General features: G+C 42.5%; 1 pseudogene; it reads left to right on the top strand.

The window, feature by feature from the left end:
• Window positions 1-16,576: 16,576 nt before the first annotated feature.
• LOC114051617 lies at window positions 16,577-17,155 on the top strand (annotated as a pseudogene).
• Window positions 17,156-17,515: the final 360 nt, after the last annotated feature.

Here is a 17,515-nt window from a genome sequence, read left to right on the forward strand (position 1 = left end):
TTGAGAAAAAAATCAAATAGACTCCCTAAGTTCTCTAGCTAAAAGATACTCTGGAAGTCATCTAGTGCAACTGCCTTTTTTCCAGAGGTGGAAAAAGAGACTAAGAGAGGTCAAGTCACCTGTTGAATCAGGCCATAGAGTAGACAAGTAATAGAGCTTGAGGTTGAATCCAAGCCTTCTGACTCAAAGCCATCGGCTTCCCAGCATCATTCTGTCCTATGTCACTTTACCACTTCTCCACTAAAACCCTAGAGGTGACAGATAGATATAAAAGCAGAATAAAAAAGAAACAACTAAAGCTCTGCATCATTGAAAGATTTTAAAGCAGGTCACATTCTCTGTTAAGCTTTACCAAGCAGTGGAGGCTTCCGGTAGAGACCTGGCGAAGCATTGTGTGACTGCCATCTGATTAGGGTTACTTCCATGCAGGGAAGCTGGTCTCCCAAAGACTGACTCCCAGGTGATGGATTTTTAACCATGAAGCATGAGGAAATTGCATCCGGCACTAGAAAAGATGACCCATGCCAGGGGTTTACACCATTCACTCCCTCTCCCTTTCAAGAATGTGGGAGCCCATGGGTGTGCAATAATGCATTTATTGTTGTATGTAATCTAAGTGTTGATTGGCTTCGCTGAACTGACTTTAAAATATTTATTATAAGGGATGAATCTTTAAGGATGTACTCAAAAGTAGCTGGTACAAAACCAAAATATGTCACTGATACGTTTTTGAAGTACATTATTCATTAATTACACTTTTCAAACAATGCAGAAGGCAAACTCATCTTCTCTTCCCAGCAGCCAGCAGGGAGTCCCACTGGTCCCTGCAGTACAGTAATTAGAAAAGGTCCACCCATAACCTTTGTTTCTATGGAGCAGGCACACTACAAAGAGAGAGTGAAGTCTGAAAGTCCTCCACTCAAATCCCACCTATCCTTACCAGTTCGATGACCACAGGCAAGCCACTCAGCTTTGCTGGATTTCAGTTTTCCTCATTTGTAAACTGAAACTAATAATTAGCACCTCCCTTAGATGGTTGTTATCAGCATCAAAGGAGAGAATGTATGTAAAGCATCACATACATATCGTATGTAATAGTAGCATTCCCATTGGTGCAGGACAAAAAGCCCCAGAGGGCGGGAGTTGCCACTGAACTCAGCATCTTGCATATTGCTGTTGTATCATAAATGCTTGATGAATTACATTGAGGTTATTCAATAAAAAAAAAATCTGTGCCTCAGTTTCCACATCTTTAAAATGGGGGACTTGTACTAGATGACCACTAAGATCCCTTCCAGCTCTAAATCTATGATGCTGTAATATATTTATTAACATATTTTAATTTATATTTGCTTATATCATCAACATTTTTAGTTAAATTAATAGATGAAGTAAATTAAATATTTATTAAATTAATTATTTAATTAAATATTTATTAAACTCTTATTCCAATGAAGCATTATGGATAATGAGCTGTCCTCAAACCTAGTAAAACCTGGCATCCTATCTCTGATACACACACACTGGCTATATGGCCCAGAGAGTGTCTCTGTGTGCTATGGGCAGTGCTCTGAGATTACAAGTTTCAGAGCAGATTCTCACTAGAAATGATAGAGGGAGTTCCTCCCCAAGGAGCTCTCTACTGGAATAAAATTACATCTTCAATCTCTGTTCTTACCCCACTACAGACAAGACCTTGTTCTAGTTTCTGAGAAGAAAAGAATGTAACGATGAAGGGGTACCCACTCTCCAGGAACTTTCATGAACTCTGGAATACAACATATGCAAGGATCACTGAGGAGGAGATCAGGGAAGGCTTAATGGAGAAGGTGACACCTGAGCTGAGAACAGGTCCAGAGGGGAGGAGATAGGGAAACAGTAACTTCTAAGCATGGGTAACAATTTGCACAAATGCTCAAGACCAGCTCTGGCCTTTTAGGCATTTGCTTAAGGCTCTGCTCATGGGAGAGAATGATGACTAGATGCCAATTGGAGAGAGCGGGGGGTGGGGGGGGAGGAGGAGGCGTCCTTACGCTTTTGGCTTCCACCTTTGAGAGCAGAGGCATAGAAAGTTCTAGGTCAGCTTTAGAAAGAGGTCCCTGGAGGGAAGGAAAGACTCCAGGAAGAAAGAAACTTGTAGAGGAGTTGGTACCTCAGTCATGTCACGTTCCTATCCCTAGATTAGAATACTAAGCATCTCAGGGCATTTCCCCTTGAATGAGATTGGTGACTTTCTCCCTCTGTCTCTCTCTGTGTCTCTGTCTCTCTATGTCTCTCTGTATCTCTTTGTCTCCAACTCTCTCCCTCCATCTCTTGCTATCTTGCTCCCAATGTGAGATTTCATTCACTTCGTGAATTGTTTGCTGTGGTCTGCTTTATATTCCTTAGTCCAATTTGTATAACTTGTGTAACCTTTGTAACTATGTGATGGACTTCGTGGAACTGGCATTTGGTGGAAAGGGAGTCAAAGCATTTAGATAGATAGCCCCCATTCCCCATTGGAGGGATGGTGATCAGGACAGTGGCTTGAATGATTCTCATTAGACTAGAAATATTTAGAAAGACAGCTACAATTCTAGCACCGTACCCCCCATCTCTGAGGAGAGCAGAGTGGCCTGGTCCCCCCATGGCAGGAGTCAGTGTCTCCCCTGGAGAGGGCTGGGTGGCAGCCACTCCAGAGAGACCTCTTTGTGCTTCCTGCCAGACACATCTAGATAGACTGAAGATGACACACTCCATTTACATGGGTACCCACATGCACATCCTCTCACACAAACATATACAGAACGTCAATGTATAAAATGGGGTGGGGATAGACCACTTACCCCTGAACTCTAAATTGATAAAATTCTGACCTGAAGTAGAGACTTCTGGGGTGAATTAATTGTTTATTCAGTCCAGCTGAAACATAGGCTAGTGAAGGAAATACTTTGCTTGAGAAGGGGCCATCCAGTACAATTCCTTGGGCCTTGTGGCCGCCTGGTGACTCTTTTTTGACTGGACGTAAGACTTCATCTCTCCCGATTGAATCTGTTTGAAGGACCTGCCCCAAGTGGAGCCAGCCCTTCCTGCCATTCAGGCTGAACCACTCCCGGTTAATTGAGCTGGATTAATTTTGTATGATTGCACACATATTATTGATATCAAATTACTTGCCTTCTCAAGGAGGTGGGGAGGGGAGAATGTTAAAATTATTGAGGATAAATAAAATAAAAATTAAATTAAAAATGTGCATGATTAATGAGAAGCCCAAACACTGCATTGTGCACCAGAAGGTCACAGCACCCTTTTCTTCTGAACCCTCTCTGTAAATGCCAGGTTTTTCCAGAACTATGTGCCGGGGTCAGGGGGCCCTTCTCAGTCTGGATGACTTGATTCTGGAGAAAGCTCTGACCTCCAAGACAGAGCAGATTCTTCTTGACTGTCCGCTGGCTTATAGCTCCCATGTAAAGACCTGGGACAAATCTGCCAGAGGGGGACAAATTATGCCTCCCTCCTCAGACAGCTGGCTAAAGAGCAGGTACATAGAGAGAACAATTGATTAGAAGTGATGGGACCGGAGACATGGCAGGTTTTTATTTGTTTCCTTTTGGTTTGGGGGAGGGCAAGGACTCCTTTATAAGAGAGCCGGTCAGCCTGGGAGGGAAGGACTCCAATAGGATGGGCAGATGTCCTCGCCTTCATCCGAGGCAAGGGTGAAGCAGGATCTATGTCTCCAGCATCTTGTTCCATTGGAAAGCAATGAGAGGGCTTTTCCAGGCTTCTGGTCAGCCTCCCAGAGTGCCCTTTGTGATCCCTTATTCCAGCTGCTAGTGCTACTTCCTCCAGTCCTCTCTGTGTATGGCAGCCATCAGTTGGAGCTGTCTCTATCTCTTTCTAGGTCTCTGTCTTTGTTTTTGTTTGTCTCCCCGCTCTGCCTGTCTCTGTCTCTGGCGGTGCCCCTTTCATCCTGTCTTTATCTGCGATCGCTGCTCCTGGTACTGAACTTCTAAGGAAGCACCAGGCCAGTCAGTGCCAAAGTCTTCTGTGTGCATAGGCGTGTGACTGAACTGGGTAATGACTGAACTCTGAACTGGATTGTGTTGAAAGACCAACAGCTTAAGGAGGTGTTTTCTGTTTATAGTCAGATAAATGACTGTAACATGGGTCATTTGAACCTGAACACTTTTCATTAGACAAATGCTCTTGTCTTCCAAGAAGGGCTATGTTTGTGTGTGTGACTCCGTGGCTGAGCCTGAGTAGCATGGGCTCCTCCAGCCTCGAGCCCCCGCAGCGCTGTCCTCAGTGGACCTCTCTTCCTCTTCACCTCCACTCCCAGAGCACAACACGGCCCTCCTCCCTGCCGTGGCTTGTGTTCCTTCCTTCTGCTGCTGCGGAGACATCTTGTGTGGATATTGGGGGTGCCAGCAAAGGGGAGGTGTGGAAATGTGGAGTTTGGAATTAGAAAATGCCCATCCCATTGGGTCCCAACTCTGGTGCTTATTCCCTGCGATTATCCAGGTCACATTGGAAACAAACCCATTGCTTCTCTCAGCCTCTGTGCCTTCATCTTGAAATAAAGTGATCATTGAACCAAAAGACCCCTAAGGCCTCTTCTAGGTCTCTAACACAGGTCTGGGATACCTTCTCTCTGTGGCCCCTTCCAATACTAAAAAGGAATCGCTGCCTCTTCCCCTTTTCTAGAACTCTCTGTTTCGATGTCTCCCAAGCAGGATCACCTTCTCCTTCCTAATTCTCTCGTTGGTTTCCATGTCATATCATCCTCTTCAATAATTGGATATTTGCAGCCCTTCACAGTCTGATGCCTTTCCAGAGTTTGTCTGCCTGACTCTCTCTCATTTTCTCTGAAATTCAGCCGCAGTGGTCTACTTTCTCTTCTTCATATATGCTGCTCCATCTCTTCCCTCAGGGCCTTTGCCTAGGTCATCCTCCATGCCTGCTATGCTCTCCCAATTCACATACTTCTCTTGGAAATCCCAGCTCCTTTCAAAGGACTTCCTACACGGGGTATCCCCCGATCTCTGCAATGGGTCTGACCTTTTCTTTCCAAATAACTTTGCATTTCTGTTGTGTGTATTTTGCATTTAATTACATGCACACATGTTGTTCCCACCCAGAAGAATTTAGGCTCCTTGAGGTGGGGAGGATTTTAATTTCATATAATTGATTTTTTCTTGCTCTGCCTTTCTTGTGGCTGCCACAGAAGGTAATTCATGAATGGAATTTAAATCGACAAGTGGTTCTTGATCACCTAATTGTGTGCTAGACACTTTTCTAGGGGCTATAGATTCAAAGAGAACAGTGAAACAGACCTGACTCTCAAGGAGTGTGCATTCTGAAAGGGAAAAACATATACATACACAGATAAATATATTAAAATATGTTTTTTTGGGGGGGGAGAGCGAGTACAATAGATGAAATCATGATAGACTTCCAGTAGGAGATGGAACATAAGATATGTGCTGAGGAAAGCTTGGGCTTCGAGGTTGGTGCAGCAGATAAGTAGAGCATGCTTACTGAACAGAGGTATGAAGGCTGGAGATAGAATTTCACATATACCTTAAAGCAAGTCAATCATGTTGGCTGAAACATTAAAAGAAGTTTGTTATTTAATATAGGTAATAAATTTCACTAAAAAAATCTTTGTATCCTTCACCTTTATGAGCCAAACTGCCCCTCCTTGGTCACCATTGCCCTACGTACATGCCTCTCCTTATTAAAATGTAATTTTCTAGAGGGCAGGGACTGTTTTTCTTTCTCTTTTATATTACCACATAGGAAACAATAAATGCTTTTTCATTCATCAATTAATTTCATCCATTCATTTAGCACCTAGAATAGTGTTTTTTTTAACATAGTAATGAATAAGACTTTTAATCAAATTGGATAAAGGCCAATTACCAAAGTAACTGGAAGAATTTTGGGATAGGCAGAACTGTCTGAAAAGAAGATTTGGGGAAGCCCAAGTCTTGAATTTGGGCAGTGTCAATAAAAGGTCAAATTCATATAATTTATATGGCTTAGATAAGTCCTCCTAATGGATGCTAATCAGGCTTGTTTCAGTTGTTGTTAATTTGGTACTACATGTTGACCTAACAGCACTAAGAAAACACAGGTGCTCCACCAGCCAGCACCGCACCGTTCATATATGGAACCATTGGTTATATAGCAAATGGAGGAGTTTTGAATACTGTGGATAAGTTCACTTACCTTTCCAGTATATTTTCCAGGGATGTACACATTAATAATGAGGTTGATGCATGCATTTCCAGAACTAGCTCTGTGTTTGGGAGGCTCTGAAGGAAAGCATGGGGAAAAATAGGTATTAGACTGCCTACCAAACTGAAGGTCTACAGAACCAGTGTGATGACTTCATTCTTGTATGCCTGAGAAACATGGACAATATACTAGTGCCGTGCCAGGAAACTGAATCACTTTCATTTGAATTGTCTTAGGAAGATCACCTGGCAGGATGAGGTACTGGACACTGAAATTCTTTCTTGAGCTAAACTGCCAAGCGTTAAACTTTACTGCAGAGTGCAACTCCAATGGGCTGGCCATGATGGTCAAACTATGTTTGCCTAAAATACTATTTTATGGAGAGTTCACATAAAGAAGGCACTCTCGTGACGGTCAGAAGAAGCAACCCAAGGACATTCTCAAGGTCTTTCTTAACAACTTTGGAATGGATTATGAGAAATAGGAGATGCTGACAAAGGACTGCCCAGCATGGCATGACTGCATCAAAGAAGGGGCTGTGCTTTATGAGCAAAGCAGAATTGAAGGAGCTCAAAAGAAACGTGAGATGCACAAATTTAGAAACTCCACTCCAAATGTTCACATGGATTATTAGTCTCTGACTTGTGGTAGAGTATTCCGAGTTCGTATTGGCCTGGGAGGCCACAGTGAGACACACTGGAACTTGACTTTAACAGAGCGATGTCATGTTGGTCTGAGAACAGACAGCGATCAATGCATGGAATCATAGTTTAGATCCATTCAAGCTAATAGTGGCCATACCCAAGGCATGAATAGTTCCCTTTAAAACATTGATCAATCAGTGAAAAAGTATTTATTAAACATGATATGGACCAGGCACTGTGCTAGATGTTGGGAATGTAAAAGCTAAAGTGGAAATCACTGTCCTTAAGGGGCTTACATCCTAACTAGGGAGACAACATGTGAATACATTGTTATTGGTATAGGTACCAAATACAGACAGTGTAATAGGATGTAGGAAAGCATTAGTAATTGGGAGAATCAAGAAAGTTTTCATATAAAGGTTTCATCCCCAGAAGAGTGGGGATCCAAAGATACCAGGGATTCTAAAAAATGGAATTGAGGATGAAGTGCATTACAGTCTTTGTAAAGATCCAAAGAGAGATGGGATATTGTGTAAGGAAGGTCACTTGTAAGTTCAGCAAGAAGGGGATAGGATGAGAAATGTCACTGAAGGAAAAAAATAACAACTGATTGAAAATCTTGGGGGAGGGAGAGTGAGGAATTGGTGAAGCTAGTGAAGTTGTGATTTATGTAACTAGAAAGATTCTGGTCACCTAAAGAGAGATTGTGAAGTTCACAGGACTGGCATTAGGTGTGTAGTCAATTAATCCATAAACATTCATTGAGCTTCTGCTGTGTGCCAGGCACTGTGCCAAGCACTGAGGATAAAAAAGAGGCAAAAGACAGCCCTAGTCCTCAAGAAGCTGACAGTCTGTTAGTAAGTTCCATTTTGGGCATCTAGAGCTTGAGTTCTCTAATGGAAAACCAATTCAAAATGTCTAATAGGCAGCTCATGATGTGGGACTGTGACAAGAAACAGCAATCAGATAGCGAGGAGGAGAACCAGGAAAGATCAGTGTCATGAAAACCCAGAGGAGAGAGCATCCAGAAGGAGATGGTAGTCAACAGTAGCACATACTCCCATGAGAAAATGGCACCAGATTTGTCAAGAGATCATTGGTGATTTTGGAGAAAGAAGTTTCAGTTTAGTGATGGGATTTTGATACAGAATCAAAGGACTGAAGAGTGAGTGAACAAAGAGAAAGTGGAGGCAAGTGTGTAGTTGGTCAGCCGATAAACATTTATTAAGGGCCTACTATTGTGCCCGGCACCATGTTAAGCACTGGGGACAGAAATACATTTACAGAGAAAGTCTCTGCTCTCAAGGAGCTTTCAATCTAATACAACCAAAAGAAAGCTGAAAAGAGTGTGGGGGAGAAGGTATACCATTGGGGGAATGATGGAAAAGTCCCAAAATGTCCAAAGTAATACAGTTGGTGAGAATGGGGAGAAGATTGTGTTGGGCCCTTTCTTTAAATGGTGGTTTTGGAGCCCATGACTTTGTCTTCCAGTTGTGGGTTCCAGTCAGAAGGAAGGAAGGTACTGGTAAGATGTGAATACCGAGGATGATTCAATCTTGCAGCACAATGAGATTTCCCACTAATGAGGTCTGGAGTTTTTTGTTCTGTTTTGTTCTGTTTGGCATGAAGGCGTGATGGAGAAATCCAAAAGTATACGGACATCTTTTTTGTTGGAGTCTGACTGATAAAGAGAAGAGAAGCGTAAGACAATAATTTGTGGGGATGGCAGTGTATATCAATTTTTTTTTTTTAAGTATCCTATCCAATGGTCACCCAAGCTACCCATGGACACCTCTAGTGAATGGGAATATTCTTGGATTGATTGGTAAAGTTACTGCTCCGGGTCACCATTCCAGGCAATGCCTCATTTAACACCCCACCCCCATCACATTATTAACATAAAGATTATACATCTCCTGATTGGATACAAAATGGACGTAAGCAATCACACTTCATCATTATAAGAAATCAGTCCAGTGGAATACTAAATGCTTTCAATAACCATCTTCTCATGATGACAAATCATCACTGATTATGTACAAACTTCCTTAGTGTGGTAGCTTTGCCAGTGACCAAGACACAAAATGAGCAGAAGCTCAGGACACGTGCATTTACTGACTAATTCGAACTCCACTTTTGAACAGAAGGGATATCAAAAGGTGTGGTTCTGAACACTCCTTGGCTACTGGCTACTGCCTTCAGAGTCTGTCCCTTCATTTCACACTAGAACCTGGGGTGGGGGGTGGGGAACAGAGTCCCTTGCAACAAATTGAAGCAGCATTTATTATAAGCCTACTGAATGTAAAGCTTATGTTGCTGTATGACTCTGTTGTGGTCCATGTGACCTTGGAGACCCCCTAGTCTTATCCATTTTATATGCTCATCATTTTATATCTTAGAGTACCCAGAAGTCCTAGTGGAAATGCCAGGGATTGAACACGGGGCCTCCCACATGCACTGAATCCCATCCTCTTATTTTACAGACTTTGCAGCTGAGGCCTACAGAGGTCAAGTGACTTGCCCAAGGTCACAGGAGTAGTGTTTGTGGCAGGATTCCAACCCAGATCTTTCTGATGCCCAACCCCAAGTTCTATGAAGTAAGAGTGATAAGGGGAAGGAGGAGGCTAGATGTTTGTGCTGGCTAGACCCTAATGTTGCAAAGACTGTGTAAGATGAAGTGTGATCCAGAAGTGGGGTCCTGGCTGCACTTAAGGGGCGAAAATAAAAATTGATTTGTGCGTGCTCCAGTACAAGAACATTTGCTGCAATGCAAGCTCCTGAATGTAGTGAAAGGCTCTCCAACGTGTGGGGGTCGGAGGGCAGGCCCTTTATAGGTCACTGTCGTATGAATATGAACTATCACCATCATCATCATGATGCATTTTCACCTTCTAAACCTTTTAGATTCACTTCCACCAAAGGAAGTTTGTAAGCTCTTTGGTAATTATAAAGGGGACTGCACCGTAGGAGTTGCTTTCTATTTAGTGTGCCTCTAATAGTAAAAATCTGGACAATAGAGGGGCCTGGATTATTTTCTTGAAGCTGGGCTACCCGGGAACTGTGGATTTCTCGGATTCCACTAATGCGTAGTTATGTCAGCGTTTGAGGTGACAGGCACAGTGACCTCTTCAGTGAAAAGAGATTCTATCAGTACCCCTACTGAGATAAAGGATTTCAGGCAGCCCATTTTCTCTGGCTTCATCATCAAAGACTATACCAAGATAACAAAGGTACGGTTAACTATATAGATTAAAGCCGTCAATTCACCATTCAGTGTTTTCTGGTACAATCTACTACAATTGACGCTATCCTTGCTTTGCTGTTAAGTTCTGACAAAGACGCCAGATCAACTTCTTAAAGTTCTGAGACTGAGAACACAGCAATGATTGTTTTAGTTAGCTCCTCACTCTGTAGCATCCTCCTTTGGAACCCCCTTTAAAGATGATTACTTGATCCAGTTCGCCTTAAAGGGCCTGTGGGGATATGAAGAATACCAAATATTAGCCTAAGGTTAATAGAAGATGGGATGTTTTTATGTGCACCTTCCTGAAAATTTCCATCTCATAGTACCATGTTTAATCAAATGATTTTAAGACTTGCAGATCAAAATAACCCCTTCCTCACCTATTTGTGCAATCAAGTTATCTCTGGCCTCGGAGACCATTCAGTTTAGCCTGTGCCTGAACTAAAAACTCACGTGTAACATTACTGACAAGTGGTCATCCTACCTCAGCCCAAAGAGCCTCAGTGTTGGGGGTGCCCCCTGACTCCTGAGGCAGCTAATTATTGTACATCCCTTAAAGCACCATTGAAAAGATTCCATTACTCTAGAGGATGTCTGAACTCACCTAGGCAGACTGCCTCCAACGAGACAGATCACCACAGAAGCACAAAAGTCACCAGTTACCTACTGAACGATGTCACGCTTGTCACCAGTGTCCCTGGGCTCTCCCCAAATCTATCTCAGTAGTTCTCCCCCCTGGAGCCCTCCATTGCCTTCTCTGGTCCCATTTTGTATACAGGCTCTCGGGGCTTTGATTAGCTATTACTCACTACATGACTAGATCATGTCTTGGACTGACCATGCATTTTTCTGCTGATATTCTCTACTCTATTTCTTGGGAAGAATTCCTCATTTGCAAAGTGTCGCAGCCTGCCCACACTCACTATATGCCTCCATCGTCCTTGGGCACACCTCAACTTTCATTCTTTGGAGACTGTGGTATTCTATTGACAATAATTGCAGAAAAATTTTACCTGTCAGCATGTTAAAATTGAAGTTAATATTTTAATAATATCTCTATGTTCAAAATCCCAGGAGGGTCCTTATGCTAGTGACTGAAAATCTGACCTCTTCCTTCATAAGAAGGGTAAGGATGTAAAAATATTTTTCTTCTGTGTCTCCCCTGGAGCTTCCAGATAGAATTCCTGGAGACCTCTGGAGCAGATGACCTTGAAAATGGGCTACAAAAACTGACTTACTTTTTTCCTTTTGCTCTTCATTCTTTTTGAGCCAAATGGAAATCTTTATATTATATTATTACCATCTTTGATTCTTCCTTCTCCATTATCCCTCCCCCATCCAATCAGCTGTCACATCTGTTGATTCTGCCTCCAAAATCGCTCTCAGAAAATTCTTCTCCTTTGTACTCTCACTCCTAACACATTACTTCAGACACCCGTCACTTCTTGTGTCGACTATTATAATAGATTTCTAACTGGCCGCTCTTTCTCTGATTTCTTTCTCTGATATGTTCTTCATTCAGCTAGCGGATTGATCATTCCAGTGAACAAGCCTGAATATCACTCTCCTCCTCAAAAATCATCACTCGCTCCTTGTGGCCTGAAGAATAAATTTCATCTCGGTCTTGGGCTTAAGGTCCTCGGCCATCTGTCCCAATCTATCTTTCCAGGCTTGTTTTGCCCTCCTCCCTTTCATTCACTTTAGAATCTAGCCAAACTATACACACTAACTGTTCTCCCCTATTAACTTGCACTGTTCAATTGCTATCCATTCTCACAGGCAGTGCATGAAGAGAATGGATGTATGAATGAATAAAAACAAATTTTTATTGAGCCCTTACCTTTACAATTGTCCAGTTGTGTTTGACTCTTTGTGATTTTGTGGACCATACTCTTCATGAGGTTGTCCTTGCAAAGATATTGGAGTGGTTTCCCATTTCTTTGTCCAGTGGAATGAGGCAATCAGAGGTTAAGTGACTTGCACAGGGTCACACATCTAGTAAATATCTGAGGCCATTTCTGAACATCTTCCTGACTCCAGGCTGACACCATTCTCTCCCTCCTCACCTCTCTCTCTCTCTCCCTCTCTCTCCCCTCCCCACCCCACCAAGTGCGTTTCCAAAATAAAAAGAATGCTAGTTTTGGGGTCAGTTGACCTGGCCTCAAATTCCAGCTCAGTTCTTTGGAACTGACTTTGAGAAAATCACTCAATTTCTTTAGGCCTAAATTTCTTCCTTATAAATGGGGAGATGGGAATAGCTAACCTTGGCCATCCTTTCCATTTCTAATGCTCTGATCATCACATATGTTGAGAGTTCAAAAGAGGTCATTTAGCCTTACTCCAAGCAATGAGATGACACTGCATTTCCTGTGGGTAATAAGTAGCAGAGGCAGGATTTGAACCTAAGTCTTCAGTCTAAAAATTCTGGGTCTTCCCAAGTAATCACATGACTGGGCTTCCTTGGCCTTGAGCACATTGGGAAAGAGGGACAGATCGAACCATGTCTGCTTCAACCACTTTCTCACTCTGGGGTCCTTAGCAAGACACTTAACGTCCCTCAATGTTTCTTTAGACAGAAAATCATGATAACAATACTGCCATCACGGGACATGAGTCAGAATCAAAGGAGGGAAGAAATACAAAATATTTTAGACACCTGAAACCCCAATATAAATGTTAGTGGTTATTCTTTGGTCTCGCCTGCTTAGCTAGGCATACCTGCTAGGCCTGACTGGGGCTGATGAACTATGCCAGTGCTGATCATTTGCCTTCCCTTGTGGTTTGCCTTAGGTTGGGGTGCATAGGAGAGGGTTTGCTGAGCTTGCTTCAGGGCTTCAGGGCTTACCCACCTTCGGTGTCCACCAGCTGTTACCTGTGGCTCCAAGAAGCTGTTAACAAGCATAGCTTTGAGTTGGGGGGGTGTCTTTGAGTTAGGGCACGTTAAGACTTCTCCCAGTAGAATGGGTAGATGAGAATAATTTGTTCCAACAGCCATGAAGGCAGCTGAAGCAAGGGCTGTGAAGCACATAGAGCATGGTAAGACATCCAAGAGACCAAGGTTGTCCACTGCATCCTGGGTCATCCCCAGTTGTCCTGACTTTTGTCTTGCCATTGGACTTTGATGATTCTGAAAGAGGGAGTGAGGTTGACAATCTGCCCAATTCATGAGGAAGTCGAGACATCACTCATTCCTAATGTCATCAGTCTTTGAAAAGGAAGGATGAATAATCTTCAATGATCTGAGGGTGCCTGTCTTCCTAAGGCATTCCTAATAAGCTCCCCAATGCTCCTTTCCATGCACACCTTGGATCTCCAAAGACAAATATATCTTTAACTCTAGTCTAAGTCTTCCCACCCCTGAAAATATAGAAAAGAAAGTACTCGTATGTAACATAGACCTGGTATTAAAATGGTTTATTCTGGCACAGGAGAAAAGCATGCTGAACAATAATAATCATAGAATAAAGGGAGCCGAATCCAGAAGCTTATCATCACTCTGAGAAGAGTCTGAGCTTTGTTGGGGCACGGTTTCTTTGCCTGGCTGCTAATTAGCCATTTTCCGTTTGGCCTCTGCTGAGGCCACTCAGCACAAACACCAGGAGAGGGCTTTGCTTTCCCATGGCTTCGCATTCTTTCTGGTAGTGGCTCTCTCCTTCATGCCAGTCTGTTCCCACTGTGGCTGTGCCCACAACACCTCTGCTAGCCTCTGCTGCTTGTCCTGCTTACTCGCTGACCTTCCAGGACTTTTTGATGCTAGAGGAGAAAAAACACAGGGAGACGAGACAGCAAGGGGCCTCTGGTACAAAGCTACATAATCAAAGTCCACACTCCCCTGGAGAATCTCTACCCCGTTATTATGTTGGGCTAGGGAAGGTCCCTTCTTTCCTCCAACCCCAAATGGAGTCGCGTCTCATATTCTCAATTTTAACCTCCAAGAAATCCACCCACAAGAATCACCCTCAATAATCCACTTTTCCAGCTCATTAAGCAAAGAGGGTGTGGGGTAAGGGGAGCTCAACCAAGTAATGAGTCATACATTGGTGGAATCAGGCAGAGAGTATCTCAGCATGCTGGGTTTTCTACCTAGTCCCTAGGAGACAGGCAGAAAGTATCTCTGTGAACGCTCTCTTTTCCAGAGGGGAAAGTCCCTGAGATTGACCAAAGGTGAGTGTGCTCTAGGGGGTACTACATTTGGGCCACATATTTTTTTCATTAATACATTTCTAGAATCATGAAAAAATTCAATTAATTCAATAAATACTTTTTTTTATTAAATATCTTTTCTGCATTCCAGATGTGGAGATTAAAGGGAAAAAAAGCAATTCTTATTCTCAAGGAGTTACAGTCCTTAAAAGGGACATAAGTTACAGTCGAAGTGAGTGGTGCAGAGCAGCCTGTCACGAGGGGATAGAAAAGATGGTGCCCAAGGGTCTTAGAAAAAGGCAGCCAACAGAGGGCGGTCTCAGATTGGGGCAGAATTGGGGGCAGAGGGGGTATGTAAAATAATCCATGTGTATATTACATTTATGGGTATACACACACACAGACACGAGAGAATTTTTAACTTCTTGGATTTATTTCAAGGTATTATAACTTGAACTTATAATGCACCTAACATCATTTTCTAGTCATGGCATTTTCAAAGGTAGACTCATTTAAAATAAAGTAAATGCATCACTAACAGGACACACTGTGCATTGGGAAACTATCAGATTCGGCTGTGTAGAAGCTCCCTTTGAACGACTTTAGTCTTTTACCCCCCACTGGCTAAAATCTGCTACTGTCTTTAAAATCTCCCCCTTCCATTTCCTCACTCCTGCTTTCTCTAAAAATGTGCTGAAGGCTGGCAACATCCAACAGAGATCACCCAGCTTTCATTTCCTCTTCCTCCACTCAATTACAGGCAATGCCTTGATTCTCCAATCTCGTTAAAATAGTAAAACTACCTCCAGTTCAGATTCTTATTGCATGGTATCTGAACCCAGCACCAAACGTGGAAACCATTCTTGCTAACGGACTCTCCTCTCCCCAGTACATATAATGGCCCCCTGTGGATTGAAAGGGTTAATGTCACTTGGTCTCAAGGATGAATCTGGAGGGAATCAGATTCCTTGTGGAGTTCCAGAATGGGCCTTGCCTAGCCCTCCCTACCCACCCACCCCCATTTTAGAACAATGCTGACTTGCTTTATCTCAAGTTCCGTTTCAGTTTCTCAGAAGCACTAAGCTTGTATAGAACTGTCACCAGGAAAGGCCATTTTAGCATGTTTTTTTTTCTGGTTTTTATTTTTTTGAACTTTTGAGCAGTTTGTCGAGTTGCTTCATTAATCTCTCCATCCCTGACTCTCCTCCATCTGGAATCAAACGGGGATGGAGGTGGGATCGCTCAGATGTTGAATGCACAAGCATACCCTGCAAATCTAACCCAAAGATTGCAGAGGGAAGCATTTCTGTGACAATCACAATCTGGGAATGTTGCAAAACAATCACTATTATTTTCATTTATGATACCGAAGCGTGCCTGGGAAGTTTGATTCTGGACATGCTTATGAAGTTTAATTCTTAGGTTAAAGATGATCAAGGAAGTATACAGGGCTCACATTGAAAACATTTAGAATTTAAACCTTTTGTATGAGCACTCTCTAACCGTGGCCATTCTTCAGCACTGAAATGAACTCCTCTTTGAAATCTTCTCAGGGTGAACCCCAGAATCATAGTATTTTAGACTCCCACACACTCACGCCACCATAATTCTGGTCCTTTGTACCTCTTGTCTACTCTGATCACCAGGTGGCACTGATGAGCGAGGCTGGCTAAGGTACCAATCATCTCTTAGCCAGAAAGTTCATCTGAGGATGCCCCTCAGCCATCGTGCCCTCTTTGCTTCATGCGTGCAGAGCGTGTCAACTACTTACGGAAAAAACTGACATGTCATTGATGACCCTGTATTTGAAAAAAAAATACACACTAGAAAGGTACAGAAAGATTGGAAAGAGATAAATACTATAGCAATTGTCAAAACAGAAGAGAGGATAATTCTTCAAATAACAGAGCAGCAAACTTACCTTCCACTCCTGTTGTGATTTCCAGGAATAGATGAGGTGATACCATTGTATTCTGCCCAGGTCAGACTACATACGGAATATTGTATTCAGGGCTGGGTGGAATAGTTTAAGAAGAATGTTGGTAAGAGGAAGAATGTCTAGAATAGGGATACCAGAATGATGAAGAACCTTAAATACATGCCAGGAATTAAGAGAAAGAAGCCTTGAGAAGAAAAGACTCAGAGAAACCTGAGAGTTACAAAAAAACAAAAGGATTTAAAGCATGACCGTGTGGGATTGTGTTTGTATTATTTTGTTCCTGGTTAAAACCAGAAGCAATGGGTAGACATCGCAAAGAATCCAATTTCTATAGGCTTGATATTGGGGAAAATCTTAACAATTAGAAATGCTTGACTCACTACTGGAATGCAGACCATTCTAAGCAACCAGACTGTCGACATCCCAGAAAATGCTGACATCTCTCTTAAGGGTCAGACAGTTGCTGTGAAGGGGCCCGGAGGAATCCTCCATACAGGTTTCAACCATGTCAATGTTGAGCTCAGTCTCCTTGGAAAGAAGAAAAAAAGGCTCTGGGTGGACAAGTGGTGGGGAAATTGAAAAGAACTTGCACCCGTATGCGCCATCTGTAGTCATAAATAAAACGTGATCAAAGGTGTTACCCAGGGTTTTCATTACAAGATGAGGTCTGTGTATACTCACTTCCCCATCAATGTTGGTATTCAAGAGAATGGTTCCCTTGTTGAAATCAGAAATTTCTTGGGTAAAAAATATATCTGAAGGGTGCACATGAGACTAGGGGTTGCTTGTGCTGTTTCTCAAGCCCCAAAAGATGAGTTAATTCTTGAAGTAAATGATATTGAACCTGTATCAAACTGAGCTGCCCTGATCCAACAGGCCACCACAGTAAAAAATGAGGACATCAGAACATTTTTGGATGGCATCTATGTTTCTGACAAAGGTGAAGTGCAACAAGCTGATGAATAGGTTGGAAAAGATGCCAAAGGTCATATCCTGAGGAGTCAACACTTATTCAAATGTCAAAATAAAAATACCTTTTGTCACTTGGAAAAAAATTAGAAATACTCAATACAGTAATGTTCCACCTTAGGAAATAGCGAGCTCCCTATCATTGGAAATCTCCAAGCAAAGGCTGGATTCTTTCTTTCTTTCTTTCTTTCTTTCTTTCTTTCTTTCTTTCTTTCTTTCTTTCTTTCTTTCTTTCTTTCTTTCTTTCTTTCTTTCTTTCTTTCTTTCTCTCTCTCTCTCTCTCTCTCTCTCTCTTTCTTTCTTTCTTTCTTTCTTTCTTTCTTTCTCTTTCTTTCTTCCTTTCTTTCTTCCTTTCTT

The sequence above is a fragment of the Vombatus ursinus genome, unplaced genomic scaffold, assembly GCF_900497805.2.
Source record: "Vombatus ursinus unplaced genomic scaffold, bare-nosed wombat genome assembly UNPS02014804.1, whole genome shotgun sequence".
Taxonomy (NCBI): Eukaryota; Metazoa; Chordata; class Mammalia; order Diprotodontia; family Vombatidae; genus Vombatus; species Vombatus ursinus.